The sequence below is a fragment of the Peromyscus leucopus genome, chromosome 12 (genome assembly GCF_004664715.2).
Source record: "Peromyscus leucopus breed LL Stock chromosome 12, UCI_PerLeu_2.1, whole genome shotgun sequence".
NCBI lineage: Eukaryota > Metazoa > Chordata > Mammalia > Rodentia > Cricetidae > Peromyscus > Peromyscus leucopus.
Window position 1 is genome coordinate 31471736 of NC_051073.1, and position 13174 is coordinate 31484909.

Below are 13174 nucleotides of genomic sequence, written 5' to 3' on the forward strand. Positions count from 1 at the left end.
AGAGGTAGCTGAGCATAAGAGATCATTGGATTTCATGGACATATGCGTTTTCTTGATTGTGGTGATGCTACATTCAGCCCCATGTGCAACTATAAATTACATACATTATCTGTGTATTTTTAATATAAAAAGAAAATTAGAATGAAATGTTAATGTATATGTTATGATTTTCTGACTAACATCATTTTATCATAAGTACAATCAGAACTTCCTCAAAAGAATGTCTTTCTTTTGTGAATTTACACATTAATGGAAATGCCTGACAAATGAGCAAGAATGTACACTTTTGGGTCATCTTGAAATTCTGCCCTGGAAAGCATTCTTAATCATTCATAATGACTGAATTTTATTATTTCCTATTCATTTTTAGTCAAATATCTGAGGAGTAATTAGAAGGAGATTAAATCTGAGAATTTTAAATTTGGCACTTGTCTCATATTTCTGCCTTGAAAACCTTAACCCTGGTAATTCAGTTGAAACAATACGAGCCAGTGTGCGCAAGTCATCCTGGCTGTCTGAGAGGGGGAGAATCAAAAGTTCAAGAGACTGAAAAAACAAACAAAGAAAACAACAGCAACAACAACAACAAAAAACTACTTTCTCCTCTTATATTCAAATGTCATTCACCAAAAATGCTTTGTACCCTTGTGCAAATACTGCAATTTGATGTAAACTGTTTTGAAAGGTGATTCAGAATGCTTCAAATTAAACTGACTCTGGTTATGACTTATATTGGCTACATCGACATGAAATGCATTGTTTTAGGAAAAACTTCAAGTTATCTATTTTATCATGGTTCAATACACTTAAAATCCTTCAAATTGTATGAGGCTTGTTTTTAAATTAAACCAATACTCCTTATCATCTACATGGCCAATGCATTACTTTCTCAGGATTGACTTTATTCTATATTTTATATTCGGACAATGACGTTACCGAGAAATAATGACAACCAACTGAACTGAATTTTCTCTGAGCTCCCTTCCAAGTGAACATGCCATGGTTCAGCAAGCTCCTAAAATAATCTGAATTGTTTCTCACAGTAAGTTATGCTGTTTCATATTTTGGAAGGTTTTACCATAATTTGAGTAAGCATACACTTTCCTTAAGTTTGAAAACAACTAAAAGAGCACCGTCAAAAGTTTCTTTAGAAGGATCTAGAATTAGGGTGAATATATTATCTGATAGATGTATGCAAAATATTTAATTTACTCTATATTACAATAATACATTCTTTAACTCATGATTCATGCTATTATATTACACTTTACTTTGATTTCAAAGGAGGAAAAAATCTTTAACCTATCACTATGTTAAATCATTTTTAGACCTTATCTCCAAAAACCATAACTATTTTTTAAAACTGATGCCTAGCGACTGGTAACAGTATAATTTATAACACTAGTCTTCTTGTGAAATTCATTCCCAATTTGCTCGCTTCTGATGCCACTCTTCAGGCCTGTGCAATAAATTATCATTGATGTTCAGTACATCAATCAATGTGACGTTGTTACTGAAAAAATACAGTGAGAGAAAAATTGAGAAGATTCTCTAAGTTTTACTATGTTGATTATGAAAGCAATTATTATCACAGATATTTTTGGGATATGCTTTTGGTGAATACATGTACTTTTTTTCTTCATAAGCACAATTAGGTTTGTGGAAAAATGATAACCCATTTATTAAAACGTAACAAAAATTAGAAGTTATATTTTAATACTATAATTAATATTGTATTGTTATGCATTCTTACACTTGGAGAAAATATAAAAGTATATTAAATACATTTTCTAAAATTTAGTAACATAATTTTCCAATTTTTCAACCATGTTTTCCATGCACACTATTTTCTTTTCAATATCCCTCTTCCATAGGCAGTGCATGTGTGTTTACTGACTCTTATATTTCTCTCTATATATGACATTATAGGTGTGATATATTTGCAATACTCTGCATGCTTTAAGGTAGTGTGGCTATACAACTTGACAGATAACATGTAAGAATACACAGTACATATTGCCTGCTGCTGCAAATTTTAAGATATATGGGATCATTGTGACACCTTTTCAATGATAGAGACCTAATTTAAAGAACAAACAAACAAACAAAAACCACTTCTTAAAAAAGCCTCCAACCCTGAATCTTTGATGAAAAAATTAAAAGCTTCTTGATAATCCAGTTTTAACAATAGTATCAATGGACATGTAATGTGTGTTGAAGTGTGAATACATGATTGAGTTTTCCTTGTTTTGAGGAGGTTATAATAAAGCCAATCCTGTTTGTCTTAGTACTGTTCTATTGCTGTGAAGAGGCACTATGACCAAGGCAGCTCTTCTAAAAGAAAGTATTTAATTGGTGGCTTGTTTACACTTTAGAGGCTTAGTCCATTATCATCATGTCAGAGAGTAAGGCTCTGGAGCAGCAGCTGAGAACTACATTTTGATCTGCAGGCAGAGAGAGAGAGAGAGAGAGAGAGAGAGAGAGAGAGAGAGAGAGAGAGAGAGAGAGAGAGAGAGAGAGAGAGACTGGTCCTGACATGGGCATTTGAAACCTCAAAGTCCAACCCCAGTGGCCATATCTATATGACCATGTGGGGGCCATTCTTATTTAGACCACCACATTCCACACCCTCATCTCTGTTGGCTTGTAGTTGTATCATAATGCAAAAATGCATTCAGTCCAACTTCAAAAGTCCCTGTCATCTATAACAGTCTCAGTACTGTTTAAAAACCCAAAGTTCAAAGTTTCTTCTGTTACTTAGGGCAATCCCTTGCCTTCAATTTCCTATAAAAACAAAATTAAAAAGCAGATCACATACTTCCAACACAGAATGACACAGAGTATACATTATCATTCCAAAAAGAGGAAAGGGAACATAATGAGAAAATATTTAACTAAAGCAAAAGTGAAAAACAGCAAAGAAAACTCAATTCTACATCCTCATGTCTAATGTCAAAGCACTCTGCAGATCTCCAACTCTTTTAGCTGTGTGAACTGCAGCATACTTCTCTCTCTCTTGAGCTGGTTCCTCACCTGGTCTACAGTTTTCCTTGGCAAGTATACGACAGCTCTGGCATCTCCAACATCCAATTCAGACTGCCCCTTCCTAGCTTCAGGCAATGGCCTTTCTGGGTCTCCATGTAGGAACACTCCTGACAGACTCCTTGCCTCAGGAGTTTTCATTAGCCTCAGCAAGAGATTCCACAACCTCTTCCTTGTATTCTCAATGTTAAAAAGCAGTGATTTGAAATCTCTGGGTGGATACCCCTTTGGGAGTCACGTATCAGATAGTCTACATATCAGATGTTTATACTATGATTCATAACAGTAGCAAAACTACAGTTATGAAGTAGCAACAAAATAATTTTATGGTTGAGGGTTACCACAACATGAGGATCTGTATTAAAGAGCAGCAACATTAGGGAGGCTGAGAACCACTAAATAAAGCTAGATCCATGTGACTGAAGCTGCCAAGTTCTGCTGTTTGATGGGGCTGGAACCCGGCCCCCTTCTTCAGTTATATTTGCGTCAACTCTCTGTTTTTTGATGTTTTCCTTCAATGCTTAATCTTTCTCTTAATTCATTTTCTATAAATTGGAAGCTTAGCTGGATAGGGTTTGCTCTGAGTTCAGCACTCCCTTTATTCCGTCTAGCCTCAGGCTTCTGTTTAAACCTTTTATCTTCTAGAACACTGTAGTTAATTCCATTACACTTCCTTGTGCTCCTTTTCCTCCTCAAACTGTACATTTTTGCATTCTCTTCATCCAGCTCTATCCCTTTCATTATATATGTGCATAAAATGATTACTAATTACCAAATGACAGTAAATACTAGCTTGTCTTAAATCTTCTCTGCCAATGCTATTAATCCAAAACTTTTCAATTTAGACTCTGGCCAAATTTTAGGACAAAGGCAAAGCAGCCATGTTCTTTGTTGAAATATTACAAGAATGGCCTGTGGGCCACTACTAATATTCTTCCCCTCTGCAACTGCTTGATCTGAGCCCTACCAATCTACTTTATCCTCAGCAACACTCTCTTCCACACTGTTCCTAGCCTGTTCTGTTGAGCTCCACGTAAAGCATTCAACCGCTTTCATAGTCCAAAGTCTCAAAGTCAATATTCTACCAACAAGCACCATGGTCAGGCCTGTCACAGCAATAACCCACTTCAGGTATCAACTTCTATCTTAATCACTGTTCTATTGCTGTGAAGAGACACCATAACCAAGGCAACTCATAAAAGAACTATGTAATCGAGGGCTTGCTTACAGTTTCAGAGACTTAGTCCATTATTGTCATGGCGGGAAACATGACGCTGGATCAGTAGCTAAGAGATTCATCCAGGTCCTCATCCAGAGATTGCCAGAGACAGAGAGACAGAAGGACTATTCCTGGCATGGGCTTTTCAAACCTCAAAGCCCAACCTCAGTGACACTTCTTCTAACAAGACCACACCTTCTCCAACAATTCCTCACCTGTATGAGCCTATGGGGGCCATTCTCATTCAAACCACATTGATTGAGAGATAAAATATTATCTTATATTTCCACTTCAGTATCAGAAACAATGCTTCAATTCTGCTATTTAAATTCTTCACCAAATGAAAAATGTGTAGTAATGTGTGGTACATATTAACAATAATTTATACTTAAAATTTGTGATGTTTTACTACTGTATATCATCCCATGAGGCATTCCTGTGAAGAAGGGTACATATGAGATTTGGTTGTATTGGGTTGCAACTGTATGGTACAGTGTTTACCTAGCATATGAAGTGTCCTATATTTGATTGCTAATATTTCAAAAAAGAAAGTGTGTGTGTGTGTGTGTGTGTGTGTGTGTGTGTGTGTGTGAATTGTTGGTGAACTGTTATGCTTTTCTATTTTCTGGTGTCCTATATTTGTGTCATTATTAAATCAAGTACTACCTGATATACAACCCTAATTGGATCCCAAAACAGTTTATTGACTTTAATTTACATCATATCCTACTTATCAATCTTTAGTGGTACACTTTTGTAAATTTGTTTATAATTTGATACACAAGAAATGCCAAGTTGCTTTCAAATTTAACATTTTAATTTATATAATCTAATAAGATTTTTTAACAAAAATGTTATTTTTCAATGTCATTTATTTATTGAGTTTCAAGGTTTTTAAATATATGCTCCATAAAACAATTTTTTAATATATAGTCACTTCTTAGCTCAGAGTAAAGTGCATTTCAAGCCTATTTATGTATTAGAAGTAATGACTATAATATATCAGTATAGAGAGAATTGAAACTCTATGAAGATCAAGCTTAAACTGTCTCTTTAAAGAAATTTTGAGATGTGAAGAAAAATAATGTATTTAAGATAAAGAATATTTTAAATCTAAGGCAAAGCAAGTAATGCATTATTAAATACTCTGTGAGTTCAATTGATCTACTTTTTGTTATTCAGTTTTTGTTTTGTTTTGTGGGAAGGATTCATTTTGTAACTCAATCTGCCTTTGAATTTGCAGCTTTGCTTCATCTTCCAGAATTAGAGAATTTAGATGTGCATCTCCCCATGACCCTAATTGATTATATGCCATATACTACACTGAATTATAAAATTTCATTATAAAAGTTCATGAATATACACAACACATATATGTTTGTGCATATGTTTGCATATGGATCAAAGCCAGGACATGGTCTGTTTGCATGCTTTATAAATGCTCTACTAGTGAACTACATGTCAAGAAATATTGACTTATACTATTTGAATTTTACAGGCATCAATAATTAATTAAATTCTTTATCATTGGAAGTTTTAGAATTGATGTGAAATAGCTCAAATATGTAATGACTTTGATCAATTATTTAATATTTAAACTTATAAACTAATAATTTACAATCATGGATAACAATGTGCTTAGTCACAGTAAAGCTGATTTCCTTATATATAAAATGGAATTAATACCTATCCCCAAGTATAGCTAGTTCAAACATACACACACACACATAAATCCTCAGTAGGGGAAGCAGATGAATAAGATCAAAATTGTATAAAATTTAAAAACTTAATAAAAATGAGAAGACAGAAAACAAAAATGCAACATACATTTTATTGGAACACAATTTCACATGCAAGCAGTTTGGGCTATATGCAAATGACTGATTTTTTTCTGAGAAATAAATAAATTTGAAATGTACCTTATTCTGAGCTAAGAGGTGAATATATATTCAAAAACAATTGTCTTACAGACATTCCAAACATTCAAAACTTTGGAACTCAATAAATAAATGACATTGAAGAATGTTTTTGCTATGAATATTATTAGATAATATAAATACAAATGTAAAATTTTTACAAAGAAACTTAGTACTTCTTGTGTACCAAACTTCAAATTTGGAAAAGTTTACCACTAAAGGCTAATAAGTGGGGTATGATGTAAATTAAAATAATTAAGCCGTTTGAGGAACAAATTAGAGGTATGTATCATATAATACTCGATTCAATGATGACATAAATACATGACACCGGTAAAGAGAAAAGCATAATAGTTCACACATACACACACACACACACACACACACACACACACACACACACTCACCACTCACCACTCACACACGCCATGCATGCATTCTCTCTCTTCCTCTCTCCCTCTTTCTCTCTCTCTTACACACACACACACACTCTCTCTCTCTCACACACACAATTTACACACTTTTTGTTAGTACCTATCACAAGTACAGAATAAACTCCTACCATAATTTCTCAAGTAAATAAGAAGTTAAAGTGTTTTGACAAAATATTATCTTTATTTTCATTGTTCAGTTTTAACTTCTCTCTATGGTGGAATATATTTTCTTCTTAACAATGTTACGTGGAAGTTACCCCAAGCTGCTTTAAAATTTTGTAATTATTTTCACTAAAATTTCCACCTATGGTTATTTGCAAAGTGAGTCACAATGAGTTCCCAAATGACAACCCTTTGACATTGCTTAACTATTAAATGCTAAATCTGAATTGATCTTGTGTTTTACTTTGCATAATAATTGCATTTTCTAAACTGTGTTTCTTTTACTTCTTACACTTTTAGTAAGTGGTATAACATTAAGGAAAGTTGGCTTCCTGTGGTGGAATATTTGATCATAGAAATGCTGATCTACCCCAGTGCCCATTAAAGCAACTTCAGATTGTTTTAGTGTCCACCAGACTCAGATTACTACAAGAAAAAAAAATTAGTTATCTGGATATCATCCAAACTGCTTGCATATGAAATTATGATCCAATAAAAGACATGTTGCATTTTTTCCTGTTTTGATTAGTTCTTTGAGAATTTTGTACAGTGTATTTTGATCTTACTCATCTATTCTCCCACCAAGGATTTATGTCTATGTGAATGTGTATGTTAGTATACACACTAAATAATACTATCACCCCCCACAAACACTACTTCACAATCACAGTCATGAAAGGAAAAAACAGGAAGTCACTGCACTTACAACTGTTGAGAGGCATTCTAGAGGTGTATGTCAACTGTGTGAGTGAATGCAATACATTTCCAGGAAATCAATCAGTCTCATAGACTGTATAGTATCTATGAAGTAAAAGTATCCTTTTCCAGGAATAGAAATACTAAGGTTTCACTTTGGACTTGTGAAGTAAGTTATATCGTAGGAAACGAGAAGTAAATACATATAAAATGCTTAATGGTAAAGGGTAGAATTCAGAGAATGAACTATTGAGATGTTAGATTTAAAATATTGTTCAAATGACAGCTGGTCGAGACAGGCTGGAGAGGAGGCTCAGTGGTTGAGAGTGCGTGTGCTCTTGAGGAAGGTGAGTTCACCTGTCAGCATCCAGGTTGGGCAGCTCAAAGAAGAGCCATCTTCTGTTCTGTCTTCCATGGTGCTCTCACTCGCAGGCACATAATCCAGTCTCCCCCACAACACAGACGTATACTCAAAAACAAACCAATCTTTTAAAGAATGAACCGGTGGAGAGTATTTCTTCATTTCAGTCACATGTGAGCAAAAAATTCTGCTTTTGAAACTGTCAGCTTACAGAATGAAAACACGTGTATTATGCCCAGCTAACTAGTAGTAACAAAACAGCACTTCGGATGTGAAGTTTTGCACATAATTGCATGGTATTATTACTGGTGGTCCTAATGTAGACGTAGAACTGTGTTGAATTAAAAATGTAGCTCTGATAAAGATAACAACAATAGGCATACCCAAGAAAACAGGGGAAAGACCACTAGGTTCCCACTCCACACAAAGAACTACAGACAACAAAGTAATACTGAGAGCAGGAGAAACAGTCTTCGGGAAAAGCACACCAATAGTTTATCCAATGTCAAAATTTCATCCCTGAAAGTATATATACAAGCAAGGGCATGCACATTAAATTATATGAAGAGATATGTATATATATATACATATACCTAAACAAATGTAACAACAATTATAAAAAACAAAAGGGGTCATGAATTTGTAAAAGAGCTGGGAGGGGTATAAAGAAGCATTGGGAGGGAGGAAAAGGAAGGTGGAAATGAAATAATTACATTATAATATTAAAAATAAAAAAGTAATCAGGATAGGAAGTAGGAAATGGAAATGCTTTTATGTGCATTAAAAACAAAGTTTTTTAGGCATTGATGATATAATACACTCTGAATTGACTTTGCAAAAAATTATAATATAGCCAAACTGGCTGTACCTGTTTGACTTCAGTTGAAAGTAAAAGTGCAAACTCCTGCATTTTTTTGTAACTTTCTTTTTTTCTTCTCTGTGCAGCCTGATTCTTCAGTATTGATCTCATCTTCAGCAAACCTGTCCTATCATGATTTTAATATGGTTTTCTCAGCTTTTTCTATTGTATTTGTCTATATTCAAATGAATGAGACAAGGTGAAAAAAATCCAATGAGATCTTAGAGGAGATCTGATCCCGCTGGATGCAAATACTAGCTGTCTTAGCTCTGGGCTGATTCAAGTTCTGAATTCAGCAATTAAAATGAACATGAAAGTGAGCAAAGGGTAAACTTATACTCTGAGTGTGGACCAGTTATAATAGAAGCAGAAAGAAATGATAGCAGGGTTATTTAGAACAGTATCTACTGGCAGGATCATCTCATGAAAACCCCATTTCTGAAGAGGAAATGAAAACTCTTGGATGGTAAAAGAAAATGCATCCTAATTCCCAGCTCAAGGAAATTGTCAAGGAATAGCCTTTCACTCTGCAAGAAACTCATCCCTTTGAGAGTCACATATCAGGCACGGCCTTAAACATGTATACTAAATAGAGATATACGGCTTTCTATAATTTTTTTTTTATTTTAACTGTACTTAAAATTCTCATCTAGTCAAACCCTTTTCTCAAGACCTTTATTTTAAAAAGTTGAAAACAATACTGTAATTTGAAAGACTAGAAATATGATGACCTCAAGGTCCTCTGAAGTGATAATAGCTACTTTTGAGGGTGACCTCTATTAAATTTTTATAAAATGCCTACATAAAGATCAATAGATATTAACCTATTTTTTTTAAACAGATGACAATAGCAAGATGCCAAGCCCTCTATGGAACTTCTATCCTCCCCTTACTTTGTTCAACATTTTTCAGTACCTCTCCTCATAACTGAAAAGGTCTCTAAAATGTCTCCCTTTTTAATGGCAGAATACCAATTTCACGCTAAATGCATGAGAGCCCTCATTCTGTAGGAGCACATATCTATTAATCTTTCCGTTTTTTTCTTCTCTTTTAAACAGTAGTTTCATTTCACTTTGGATTTTTCTTTAACAGCTTCAAAATTTTATTTCGTAATTATATAAGTGTTGATTGTATTCATAATTATACTTCATAGTGTATTTCTCTGCCTGGTCGGTGATACTGCTAACATAGCAACTTCCTAATCAAAGAAAGTACAAATGGAGAGAAAATTTGCCTTCTGAAACCGTTTCTCTGATGATGGTGCTGAGATTGCATATTTCTGCATCTTGTCCTTGTGGCCCTCAGTATCCATACATGTCCACTTTGATGACGGTAACCTAAGAAGGCTGGAGGGGTCACATGTGAAAATAATGATTTCTCAGTTACCTGCTGAATTTCTCTTGCTTTAGCAGCATTTTCTAATTATGTTCTGCCGAGAACTCACTTTTGGAGTTAGAACAGACAGTTAGAGGGAGCCATAGTGCTTATTCAGTGAAGTGAGATGTAGCCTGTCAATCATCCCTCCTTCCCTCCACTACTTCCTTTAGTAGCCCCTCTTCACTTCTTTCTTACTTCTTCCCAATTATTCATTCCTACAGGCATCTCCGTAGTTACCTCTTGACCTGGAAAGAGAAACACATGAAATTCCAAGAAACAAAAGGGTTCTGCCGAGAAATACAGAACCCATCTATCTTAATCTCTCTTGTTTACTTATGGTTCCTTATGCAGTTACATGGATTTGCTTTTTGAACCATTTTTGAGGTACTGAGACCTTGAGAAAGACTAAGATTTAAAGAGAAAAACAAAACAAAACGACAACAACAATAACACTGTACTGTTGTCCACTTTTGTGGCTAAAGTTGCATTGTGCTAGAATCCAAACCATTGGTGGGTGCCCTGCCAGTGACATTTTGTAAACTAGCTGAGTTGAGTGTTTGTGTCAGGACTCATAAAGCCACCCAAGCAAAATGTTTCCTAGTTAGCTTTTACAGAAACACTTTAGTAACTCCTTTGCATCATTTGTTAGCACACTGAGTACAACTCACATAATTTCCTTTAGGTACTCGAAATTGATTATGAAAATTAGGATAAGGCATTAAAATTCTTTGAATTTCAAATGTAGATGGCATAGGTAAGAATTTAATTTGTGGAACTAGTTGAAGAAAAATACGAGTTTTCTGTGACCTGTGAAATATAGGAAACACATTTATATTTTTATAAATAAAGCTTTTTAGGAAATAGAAACTTTAAGGACATTTATCATCGATGTATAGCAGCATGGAATACACAAATATACATGGTACTAAAAGTAATTCCACAATAACATGAATATTATTGCTACAAATGTCAGTTTAGATTGAACTCAGCCAAGCTGAAGACTAGCTGACATTGCTTCTAAAAAGGAATAAATTATTGAAATCTACATAAAATCTGGAAAATAAAATTATATTAATATTTTATCCAAATTAACTAAAATTGGAGATTTTCCATTTTTTTGTGTGTTTTATTTTGGTTGGGGTTTTGAAATAAGATCCTTTCCATAATCCAGATTGTCTAGAACTAATGAAAATCTTCCTGCCTAAGTCTTCTGAGAGTTGAGATTCTTGTAGTGAGCCACCACCCAGGCTCAAGAAACTTTTACAACAATAAAGTATTTCAATCTGATCTTACAACAGGAGAATACAAAAATAAAAAAAATCAGGTAAATTTATAATGACAGTTCACCAAATATATTCCAGCTGGCCTTCCGTTCTTGCAAACTCCCAGATGCACCCAAGAGTGCCCTCTGGTATGGCTTTGCAACATAGAATTTGAATGGAAGGATCAGACCATTAGCTGAAGGGTATATGTTAACTTACTCTCAGAGACTACTCGGAAGAGACTAAGACGAGGAGATTTGCACACTTCCCTGGCTGTTCCATTTATGTCAACCACATGGCCTTGTGCTCACCCTGGTTTACCTTCTACATCAATGAATTAGGAAAAAATATAGACTTAGCTCAAACATTGTAAGCATCAAGTGAAAAGAACTCACAAAGTATTTATAAAGTCTCCTTTCTTGATATTGAATGAAGGTATTTTCAGTCATGATAAAATTAATTGTAATTAAATAGGAACATGCATAGTTTCTGCTGTCTACCTAAATATTTAATATCTATGTTAGTTTCTTTTTTCTTTCTTTTCCATTTATTAATAATAGATTATTTTCTCATGCAATATAGATTGATTATAGTTTCCTCTCCTACTCCTCCCAGTTCCACCCCACTTGACCTCTAATCTTGATGCACTCTCTGTCTTTCATTAGAAAAGAAAAGGCTTCTAAGAGATAACAAAACATGAATATATATATATATATATATATATATATATATATATATATAATATAACACTAAGCAACAAATTTAAGCAAAAAGTTACTAAAAGCAAAACACATTTACTATACTACAGTGATAAGATCAAGGTTTGGACAGTATTTGTTAGTCCACATCGTTCACAATTCTTTTTCAAAATCATTTATATGTATATGTATGTGAGGCATGGTGGGGGTGGGGACACTCATGATCTCACACTGGAGCTTATCAGTATGTGCACCACATGTATGCAGTACTCAAGGAGGTCAAGAGTACATCACATTCCAGGCACCACAGTAGGGTCAATTGTGGACCAGTTGAAGCAGGTAGTGGGAACTGAAAAAGGAGGCTTGTGTAAAAAATGTTGAGTGCCCTTAACTGCTAGCCATACCTCAAGCAGCTAGATTCTCTCTGGGGAAAGAATTCTCTGGCCTTTTTCAGTTTCAATAACCTAGCTTCACGTTTTAACTCAGATTTCTCTATGTTCCAAGGACATCATTCCAAATGATGCTTCTGTTTTCACAATTCTCCTAACATTCTGATAGCTGACATTCAACCACTTTCCTCCCTCTTAAAGGAAATCTAGACATTTCACTGAATTGATTCAAATAATGTCAATACCACAGATGACAGATTAAGCACATCTGGAAACAGTTCTTTTCACATGAGTTAGTACTAATATGTCCTACATGATGTGGATGTCATTAAAGGCACTTAATTTTTTCTACTGGTGTGATCTCCAAGCTGTAGAAAAGAGAATGAACTTTTTTTATCCAACAATTCCACCAGCCTCTTCTCTTGGTTAATTGTGCCACACATGGCTATTTATGTTCACCCTACCCTCCTTAGAGTGGCAGCTTAGCTCAGCGCTAGTACATGTATCTTCATTTTCTTGCAGGCCATAGAGGTTAAGACACCATTTTTTAAAAAGAAATATTTATTTATTTATTTCTTAATTTCTTTCCTTTTATTGAAAATAGAATTTTTTTCTCACATAGTATATCCTGATGACAGTTTTTTTCTCCTTCTGAATGTCCCAGTTCTTCCCCACTTGTCCTCTCCAGCTCTACCCCCTTTCTGTCTCTTATTAGAAAAAGTCTTCTAAGACATAAAAATAAAATGAAAAAGATAAAAT